Source organism: Strix uralensis, chromosome 11, assembly GCF_047716275.1.
Source record: "Strix uralensis isolate ZFMK-TIS-50842 chromosome 11, bStrUra1, whole genome shotgun sequence".
Taxonomy (NCBI): domain Eukaryota; kingdom Metazoa; phylum Chordata; class Aves; order Strigiformes; family Strigidae; genus Strix; species Strix uralensis.
In genome coordinates this window covers 11,092,047-11,102,144 of record NC_133982.1, presented here as the reverse complement: position 1 = coordinate 11,102,144, position 10,098 = coordinate 11,092,047, and the positions used below count along the sequence as shown (strand labels likewise).

Sequence of the window (10,098 nt, the reverse complement as noted above, 5' to 3'; positions counted from 1 at the left end):
TCCGGCCTGATTGACGTCCACCGCCACCAACCGCCGCGCCGTAACGCGAGGCCGGAGCCAATGGGGCGGGCAAGGGGAGGTGGAAGCCAATGGGGGAGCGGCGAAGCCGGCCAGGGGGACAGCCCGGCTGGGAGCGGAGGCTCATTCCGTGCTGGTGGCTGATGGGGAAGGAGCGGCGGCGGCTCCGCGGCGGGGCTGGGGTGCGCTCTGCCTTCGCCGCGTCCTCCGTGTCACCCCCCCCCACCACTGCCGCCGCCATCCCCCCCTCCCCTCCTTCCTTCTCCACTCCCCCGCCTGCCGGATCCTGGGGGAGGCGCCGAGGCGCGGGGCGGGGAGCGGGGCCTAAGAGCCGGAGCCGCCCGGGCAGGGGCGCGCAGCCAGGAGGGAGGGAAAAGGTGCGGAGCGGGGCGGCTGAGGGGCGGTGGAGCGCGAGGAATGGCGGCGGGAGGGGGGCGGGCGGGAGCGGGAGGCGGGCGGACCGGCGCGCGGGGGAGGGGCGCCGATCTCCTCAGCGGCGGCGCCGGCCGGGAGGGGAGGGGAAGCCGCCCCCTCCTTTACCGGGGCGCTCCCGCCGGGCCCTGCCCGCCCTCAGCCCCGGGGTCCCCGGCCGGGAGAGCGCGTACGGTGGCGGGGCGGCTTGTGAAGGCGGGGATGGCGGTTGGTCAGCGCGGGGTGTCACCGCTCGGATTCCGCCCCCCGCCCTTCCCGCTTCTTTGGGTGAAGGGGCTGCTGAGGGCTCTGGGCAGCGGGAGGGAGGGCGGGGAAGTGGTGTTTGTGCAAAGAAATCCCGGGTCGGCCCATTCCCTCTCTGGAAGGCTTCCTAGGGGGTGCTTGTAGCTGCTCGGAACGTGTCAGCAGGAGCCTTGCAGGCTCTGGGAAGCCTCAACGTCCAGTTGTTGGGTGAAGCGCTGGGGCAGGGCCTGTAGTGCCAACGGGAGGTATATTCTGTATCTTTTGCCAGGCAGACTAATGAAATGAGGTGCCAGATGTGTCCTGGCAGGGCTTGCTATCTGCAGCAGGTTCTGGCTGTGGCCAAACCCCGCGCTTGCTTGTCTCCACGTGCTTGTGACTGGTTTATCAAACGGAGGGAACTGTTTTCGTTGGGTGTAGCAGATGATGGATAAAATGTGCTTCATTTGCTTAGCGAGGTTCCCGCTTGTCCCTTCACTCTTGGTTCGGTGGACTTGTTAACCTTGCCTTTGCCTCAGCTGGCTGAAAAAGACAGGGCTGTAAAAATCCGTAAGAGTTGCTTGAAATATTTGCTCTTCAGCATCCACAAAAATATGAGAATTGTTGGAAAACTGTCTTGTCAAAATATTTTGCAGCACAGGATGGAGATACTTCTTTTTTACCTGCGGTGTCTGCGGATAAACTGTGATGGGTGCGGTTGACAACTAAGCACAAGTTCTGTAGAGAACGTGCGAGCTGGGAGAAAGGTCAAGCTGGATCCAGTTTAAGGTAAAAAGTGTAACTTGTAGTACACTACCACTAGTATTCTGCAACAGGTTAATATTTTTGTGATGGTTTAGGGCCTTGTTTTGATTAAACTTGTTAGAGCCGTTGGATTTCGGCTTTGTCTGTGGCATGGACAAGTTGTTTTAATTATTGTTCTGTGGTGCTAGTTTCAACGAAAAAGAAGTTACTGCAGTAGTTTTAGAATATAAACTTTACAAAGCGTTTAAGACTTCAGGATCAGGATGAACTTTGTTTTAGCTCTGTTTTAAATTCTCCTTTACAGGTGTGAACAAAGGTGGCCCCTGGGCTGAGGCGTCACCGAGGAAGGTTTGGTCTGGAATTTGTTTTCATGGCACAGGTGAAGACCTTTGGAAAAGAACTTTTAATATGGAAACAAAGTGTCTATAAGTATTAACTACACCAACATGTGTTTAAAAAAAAAGTTTCTGGGAATACAGAGATACTTTTTCCTTTGTTTTCTCAGAAGAAAGAATGTTGTGTGTTATAATTATATAAAGTTGTATGAAGTGCCCCCCTCCAAACTACTGGGGGAAACTTACTCACAGTTCAAAACCAAAATTAAATGTTTAAACCCATTGGTTTTCCCTCTGCCCCATTCCTCTGCATGCTGGTTGTATCGCAAGGGTTTGAGAAGTCTTGAGAACTGTTTGGAGAACTCAAAATGAATGGAAATGTTCTACAGGCCAAATATCTAAGCATCCTATCACAATGGTGAATAAATTTTAAATAACTTCTTTGTCAAGTACAACTTTTGTTAAACAAACAGCAACAACAAAAAAATCTGGTCGCTGGACTGACTAATACTTTTAGGATATGAAAAAAAGCAACTCAGCTTTAAAAATGCCATTTAAACTAAGGATCTGGTTTTGTTCCCTTTGTAATAGAGGAAGAAACTGTTGCGTTTTGATGAAGCACTACTAAGTCTTAGTTGAGGAATTTTTATGATGCGTTTCTATGAATAAAGCTGTCAACTATCTGTTATAGATGTCATTGGTTAGAAATACTGCGTTCTGATACAGAGTGTGGAATCCTGTCTGCTCGGAGTCTTTAGCAGAGCGGAGCAGCAAAAGTGGCCTGAGCCCTGCTTACTGTGACGATAAACTGCTTGGTAGGATCCTGGTCACTCTCCCCTTGGAAGATCAAAATATTCTCCATTCTTATCTGTACGGTCTGGTCGTTAAAGCTCAAGTACAAAGAAGTTAGTATTGTGAGTAATCACCATAATCACTACAGTTAACGTTTGGTTGGGTTTTTTTTTTGTATGTGGTTCACATATTTGTCCAATTTCTTCATCACTCAAAGTAATTTGTTATTAACTGTATGAAAAGGAAATTCTAAATGCAGGTTTGCATGTTGAAGCTGATTGTATATCAGAATCCTGGGCCAGAATCTAAAATACTAAAAACCCTCGCTATAGAAACTTCAGTGGTGGCTGAGCCTGAGTTAGGTTTTCATGAGCTTCTATATGATTATCTTTCAGGTATTTTCTGATCTAGCTTTAAAAACTACTTAATGTAACTGCAGTTTGGCCAATTAGGTGATTTCATCCACAGTTCACACTTTGTTTTGGGTGGTTTCTTTTTCTTTTCTTTTTTAAACATGAACACTGCAGCCTGACATTAACACCAGTTATATGAAGGGCTCCTATACATTAAGCATGTGCATCATGTGTGAAATCCTACTGTGTTCTGTGTCTGTAAAATTCCTGGGTAGCTGAGCATTTGCTGAAATGAGCTGCTGATTGTTTTTTTGTGGCTTATAATACTCTTTTGTAGATCTGTTGGTATCTTGTTTGTCCCTGCTGCATCTAGACAATGCGTTCCTTCATGTTTTGTGTAACATCTTCTTCAGCAGTTTTTGTGTATGTAGATATGGTAACTGGAAAGAGAAAATTCTGTTCTTAAATTGTCCCTCTTCCTGCTCTTAGCTTCCCCACCTCCAGCATAGCTGGAATATTGGTCATTAAGGGGAATTTAGAACAGTCTTGATTGCTGGTATCCAGGAATTCTGGGGAAAAGGGACAAAAACGAGCATTGGGAAACTATATACATTCTCTGAGAACACAAATTTACTCTGTGAGATCCTTAAAATCAATAGGGGAGTGCTACAGGCAGAATAAAAAAAGCAAGAGGAAGAGCTCAAGACGTTGGATGAATAAGCTCTGGGGCTTATGACTGTTTTAAGACGCTTGGATGTTGGTGCTGTGCCTTTTGTCAGTTGTTCAGTTGTCTAAATCTCTCCCAGTAGTGGTTATCAAGGTGTAAACTGGGTGGTCAAGTCTAAACCCAGAAGGGTTCTTGTCTGCTGTTACTTGCTTTTTTTTTTTTTTTTTAATGTAATCAGCCCTTTGAGGGAGTTGGGCAAATTCAAAACAATATGTTTTTCAGTGCTTGCTTCTGGGACCAGTGTACAATTGCTCTGGCACATGAGTGATTCCCATTGGTCTCTGCATTAATTGCATGCGAATACTCCACATTTGTGTCACAATATTCTGTTTTCTAGCAGTGTTTCAAGTAAGAGATTGATACTCAACTGGGAAGCTCAGACAAGAAAGGAAGAAAGGCTATTTAAAGCAGTGTATCAAATGGGAAGCAGCTGGTTTAAGTTAGCAAATTAGGAGAAGAAGAGGTGAATGCTTCTGGTATGTCTCAAAACTGGCTTTTTTTTTTTTTCCCAGAGTCGTGTAGGATGTTATTTCCCTTTTATTTGCACGATATCAGGCATACCAGCGGAGCCTAGACATTCATAATTAACAAAACAAGGAGAGAAATTGTTTCACACATTTTTGCTGGTCTGTGAGAATAGACTGATCAATATATAAACCCATAAACCTTCTGTCACTTGTACACCAGTTTTTAAAATAGTTTAAATAGTTTTCTACAAGTCTTTTGCAGTATGCCACTTCCCACTCCCCTGTTTCTGTCTCTCAAATACTTTTTTTATTTCCTGCCAAAATTGGTTGTGTAGTTGGCGTGCTCTTAGGACAGGATTTAGATGAGTTTTGGAGGGGTTGGTTGGTTGTTTTAACCAGGAGGTGCACTGTATATTGTCTCTTTTTGTGAAAAGGATGCTTAAGAGTATTCATTAAGTTTATTCTTCGGTGTTTTTTAGATAACCAGGCAAATTTGTCTTTCTTTTCTGAAGCATTAATCATTTTATATGAGGGTAGGATGACATCGTTACAAATAAGTGCTTTTTTTATTGCTTTGATACTTCATTTTACTGTACAGGATTTAACAAATGAAAAATAATTGTTCAGTTAGTTCCAGTGGCTTATACTGGAACTTATTTTGTAACTGAGTATTCAGCCATTCTTACTGCTGTTGGTCTTCTTTTACAAGCTGTCCTGTCTATGATCAACTTCAGAATGTTTGTAAAAATCTCCTGAATTAGGCATGGTAAGCCAAAAATAGTATGGATTAGCTTAATTACCAGATAGACTTTCAGGATAATTTGGGGGAAAAATGTGTGTGTAACACGAAAATAAAAAAAAATCCTAAACTGAAGAAATAGCGTAACTTTGAAGTCAAATGAGCATGCCCTCTGGCCTTCCTGAGTAGTTTGTAGAGAATCAAATTACAATAACTTGGTAGACATGTGACAGGAGGGAGGGTGGGAAATCAGCATTATTTTTTTTGTTCAGCCTGTCATAAATCTATGAGTGGGTCAACACAGAAGTAGGAAAAGAACTTTAGTGATTGTTGCAAAATTCCTGATAAAATTCCTTTTAAAAAGCTGATAAACTCAGCTGTGGTATGGCAGAATAAGACACAAAATCAGGAAAGGAAAATAACAATTTTTAGAACAGAAAGTTTAAGAAGGTTACATACCCGAGTTCCAAGCTAAAAATATGCGTTAATGTATTTTGTAACGAGGTGGAAAATCCAGTGAATGATGACATCAGAATGAAACTGGATAAAATGAAGTTTATTGAAAAGAGTTTGCAGGACTGATTTAGCTGTTCCTGAAGATGACAAGAGACATTTGGAGGACTCTAATTAAAACAGAAAATTCGGAGGTTCTTGTCAAATCTGTGTGTGTTGGGGTAACTAGAAAGGTGTTTTGGTTTTTTTATAGCAGTTTGTCTGAGTAACTTAAAGCAACAAGAACATGATGTCAGGTTTTTACAAGGCCCGCGCACCGGCAGTGTGAATGTAGTTGAAGGTACAGCAGCTTTACTGCTCCACCAGGACTTAAAATTTTGGGACATTTTGACCAGTTCTGCTCTTTTTGGGAGACGGGGAAGGAAATGCACTTGTAGTTTTTATACTTCGTAGAATGATTAGATTTTGATTTAGCAGAAGTACTTCAGAGGAACAGAGTGTGTTTCTTTCTTGGACTCAAAATAAGAAGCACCGACTGTAGAAGGAGCGTATTGTACGAAACTTGCTGCAGGGGATGTGGGAGCTTTCAAGTCTGACAGTTTAAGTAGTGAAGATGAAAGTGAGGACAGTTCTTGGGCAGGGGACTTCAAGAGGAATGTGATTCATGGGACATAGTTACTGGTGGAATTACCAGCGCAGCTGCCGTAGTAACTTCTGCCAGTACGAAAAAGATCTGTCATGTCCAACGCTCTCCTGGGCGCGGCGTAAGCGATAGAGATGGGAGCAGCAGAAGTGCAGTGCCTTGGTCCACTTGCCAACTGCAGACCAGCGCACACGGCTGGAGCTATTTCTGCTATGTTTCAAACTGACCCCAAAGCTTCACAGGATTTCCTAAAGTGTTTGGGCTGGGCTAAAATTTTGGAATTGGAGGTGGTAAGATTTTGGTTTGTGTTTTCTGTAAAGAACAGTGAGAGGGTGGGCGTTCAGAGGGACTGAATTGCTCTGATAATGTGTGAAACCTGTTGAATTCAGGCAAGAAAAAACCCAACCCTTAAACATAAATACCTTCTACTTTCGCACTTCATTACATGAGGTTTTATTTCAGTAATGAATTCATTTGTTTCGGTATTGTAATAAATAGGACTTTTATACTTCACTCTGTGATAATACTTTCTATTTGCCATTCCTTACACAGTAGGTCAGACTTTTCATTTATTAATATTTGTTTCCAGTTATGTTGAATGGAACTTTTCAGATTTGTTCCAAAATGAAATTTGGAGGTAGGAGCTCTTGAAAAATTTGGAGGGATGATGGACAAGGAATGTTCTGATAGACGGAGGCTTCCTTTTAATATAAATCCTAGTTCAAATGAGAAAAATCTTTTACTGGGATGGGAGGGACTTCTGAAATACTAACCCCAAAACATTGTTTTCTCTCACTAACATGTGTCATCAAGACTCACTTCTCTAGCACGCGGTAAGTGCAATTTCCACTTAAAATTGTTCAAGTGAATCGCCAAAGGTCATGCATCAGTGTAGTGTCAAAGATGCGTCTGGAATTCAGGAACTCTGATTTTTATGGTCAGAGCAGTCTATTTAACTGCTTGGCCCCAACAACTGCATTAGCAGATCATAAAATTTCATCAGTGTGGTAGAAATAATTATTCTGTCCTATTTAAGAGAACACTTAACTTCCTTCCTAGCTGTTCTGCGTATCGGTGGCACGTATGTACGCACACGTAACCTTCTGAATTTCATTCAGTCTTCCTCACCCCCCTCAAAGAATTGCCGGGTTCAGTCTTCTCAACTGCTCATCTGCTTATTGCTTCACTTTGTCATTTCCATCTCCTGTTTCTTAAGAACCTCCTACAGCTTGTTTGGCCTTCTTGAGCAAAGGCTTTTGTGGCTCGATTCAGGAGGGGGGTAAAGGGAATCAGAAGTTCCAGTATACGAAGTTACCACAACATTATTAGTTATTTCATGAAAATGTTCTATAAGCATCCCCGGCTGTTGCCTCTGACTGCTATGGTGCAATTCCTACAGACTGAAATTCAGGTGCAACACGAGTCCTACAGTAGCCCTACTATAGGATTAAGCTCTACTATAGGGCAGGAGGGACTGCCTTTACTCCTCCCCAGCACCTCCTGGCCACAAGCAGAGCGACAGTAAATCGTACAGTTCTGTAGCCTACACGTCTGGCACGTATATGGGTGCACTGGGGCTCAGCCCTGATGAAGTGACCTTTTTTGTGGCAGTGATGTTGCATATTTTCTTCGTCACAGATGGCTATCAGTTTATGGAATGAGAGTCACATTGCGCTTTTGAAAATGCCATTAAAAATTAAGATTCTCTACAAAAATTATTTTTGCCTGAAGGTTGTGGTTATTTTTTTTAAACAACGAAACCCCCAAGTCTGAAAATTGTAGTTTAATGCTTTTTCTGTGCCATCTTTGAATCTCTTTCCAATACAGAAAGCAGGGTGAAAACTGATGATTTTTTAAAAACTTAAACAATCTCCTTTTAAAGCCAATGAAACAAAAATAGTTCTAAAATGAAAACTACAGTTTCAGGTGGTGTAAAAGGAGATCAGCTCATCCCAGAGTGTCTTTCCTTGACAATTAGGTCTTCACAGTCTCCAAAGTAGGTTAACTAACAGAGTTTAATAATCCTTTAGTTTCTCTGCGTTTCTCTGACTTGTTAATTTTTCTGCCTAATGTAAAGGTATGGTGCATTGTACATCCATCACTTTTTTGCCCAGTTACATAAATAATTGCATTGTTAAACTCCGAGGTCAGTCAGAGGTGGCGATAGGATATGAAAGTCCTGTTTTAGCCAGTGCTCTGAAAGAGGATTTTGCCATTCTTGTAATGATTCAAAACGTCATTGAGCCAGAGGTGAAGGTGGCTGATGGATTGATAAGTATGAAGAATCACAGAATCGTTCATAACGATGAATAATTCCCATGAGATGTACAAACGAGGAGGAAGACTCGTGTCCATTTTATAGATGGGTCAGTTTTCTGAGGTAAGTGACGTGTACACAGTGTGGGAAACTGAGATAGAGCAGAACTTAGAAATAAATCCCAACTGACCGTAGAGTTACCCTTCGTGTCCACCCGGAAGGCCTGGCCGCTCCTTAGGCATGCGGGCTCATCTTCAAATGGGGGGTCTGTCTTCCACCATTTTTTATGCCCAGTTATAAAAATAAATGCAGCTCAAAGAAAAATAAATGCAGCTCAAAGGAAAATAAATGCAGCTAAAAGGAAAGCTGAAAGGAAGAAAAGTTAAATTGAAGACCTGACTTGTGCTAGAGTACGTGGATACTTTATTCAGAGACAGAATGGAGGGGAAAGGAAGCAAATTCTGTAGCATAGAAGTTATTATCAAAACCAAAATAATTTTAAAGATAAGGTAGATAGGCCTTTTTAGAAAGTTACAAAGTGGGGCTCTTGCGTGCCTGCACCATTGATACCTTTCAAGTGGAGCGATGTGCTGGAGTAAGCGCAGCGAGTTGGTGCGGAAGAGGGGCTCGAGCGCACGCGGGATGTGGTGGCCTGGCTTGCAGAGCGAACGGGGCCGTTGCCATTGGCTTCGTGAGCGCTTTGGTTTTGGCTCGTAAGCCGCTTACGGTTCCGCTTCTGCAGTCAGAATAAAGAACAATCAGCAAGTTTGTACAGAAGCTGCTGGTAGACATCGGCCATGAGACCTACCCTGGCATTTAATTAAGATTTAATTAAATAAATGTTTTTCTAGAAATAATCGAGAATCCTAATCCTCTTGTGGCCACCTTGTGTAGTTTTCCCTCCTAGGTGGGTACGGAGTTTCCAGACAGCAAAAGCAGGAGTTTTACAAGTAGTCTGTGCGCTCTGTCCTGGAAAGCTGTAATTCAAGTATGTTTTGTGTCTGACACAATAATAGCTACAGGGGTGATGGAGGATTTGGGTAAGGAATATTCAGTTTTAGTTCAGTCTGCAGAGTGAGGGTCCCTGCCTCCTTCCTCCTGGGAAGAGGACCCTAAAACACGGGAAGCGCTTCACGCGCCACCCTAGGAAATGGAGGCCTCTGCTGAAAGACAAAACTCGGTATGCTGCTCCAGTGAAATACGTTACACATTTGTTATTTTCTGGGTAACAGCCAAATCATTTGTTGTCCCTCCCCACACGCACTTCCATTTATAAAGGAAGTCTTCAGTCTTTTGAATGTCATACAAAACTGTTCAAAACCAGACTTGAGCAATTGAAATTCAATTAGTTCAATCAGAGCAATTGAACTGACACAGCTGAGTTCTGTGATCTGAACAAAAGATTTCGCTTTAATTGTGTAGGAATATATAAATGATGATGTGATTGTCTCGTTCCCAGCCCTCCAGATAGATGTAATGCATTTTAAAGTTTACTGGTATACACCCCATTTTACTACTTGAGGTTATGTGGGGCTTCAGCCTTTTATAAAATTGCAGGTGAAAACAGTCCCCTGGGGAACAGTGTTGGTGTTTGCTGCGGGCAAGGCCGGTGAACGTTGGGGGCTGGCAGGTGATGTTATGACTAAATTTGGTAAATGGCTCAGTCTCCGGTCTGTCTTGAGGCATATGGTCCTGTAACATCTGTTTGCAGATGATAAATCATTTGAAGTTGTGATTCATGGCTCAACTGGAGTGATGTTCAAGTCAAAACCTGAACTTTATCTCGGAGCAGGAGAGGTTATGATGTCTGCTTTTCTTAAATCTGTTTACACTGCTCAGCCTACGACATATAAGGGGGTGCAAAGCCAACGTAAGCAGGTTTATTCCCTAATAAGAAG

The 10,098-nt window shown here is 43.2% G+C and overlaps 1 long non-coding RNA gene across 14 annotated transcripts in view; it reads left to right on the top strand.

Moving 5' to 3' along the window:
• Nucleotides 1-14: 14 nt before the first annotated feature.
• LOC141948275 (uncharacterized) overlaps nt 15-10,098 on the top strand; it is a 32,184-nt gene continuing 22,100 nt past the window's right edge. For 9 of the 14 annotated variants that reach the window (XR_012630413.1, XR_012630416.1, XR_012630418.1 and 6 more), the window contains exons 1-4: nt 15-395; nt 1,326-1,458; nt 1,739-1,813; nt 2,461-2,683. This is a non-coding gene — a long non-coding RNA (uncharacterized LOC141948275). Of the gene's footprint in view, nt 396-500; nt 620-1,325; nt 1,459-1,738; nt 1,814-2,460; nt 2,684-10,098 lie in introns of those variants that run through there. The other 5 variants (XR_012630421.1, XR_012630419.1, XR_012630415.1 and 2 more) reach the window with 4 other exon arrangements.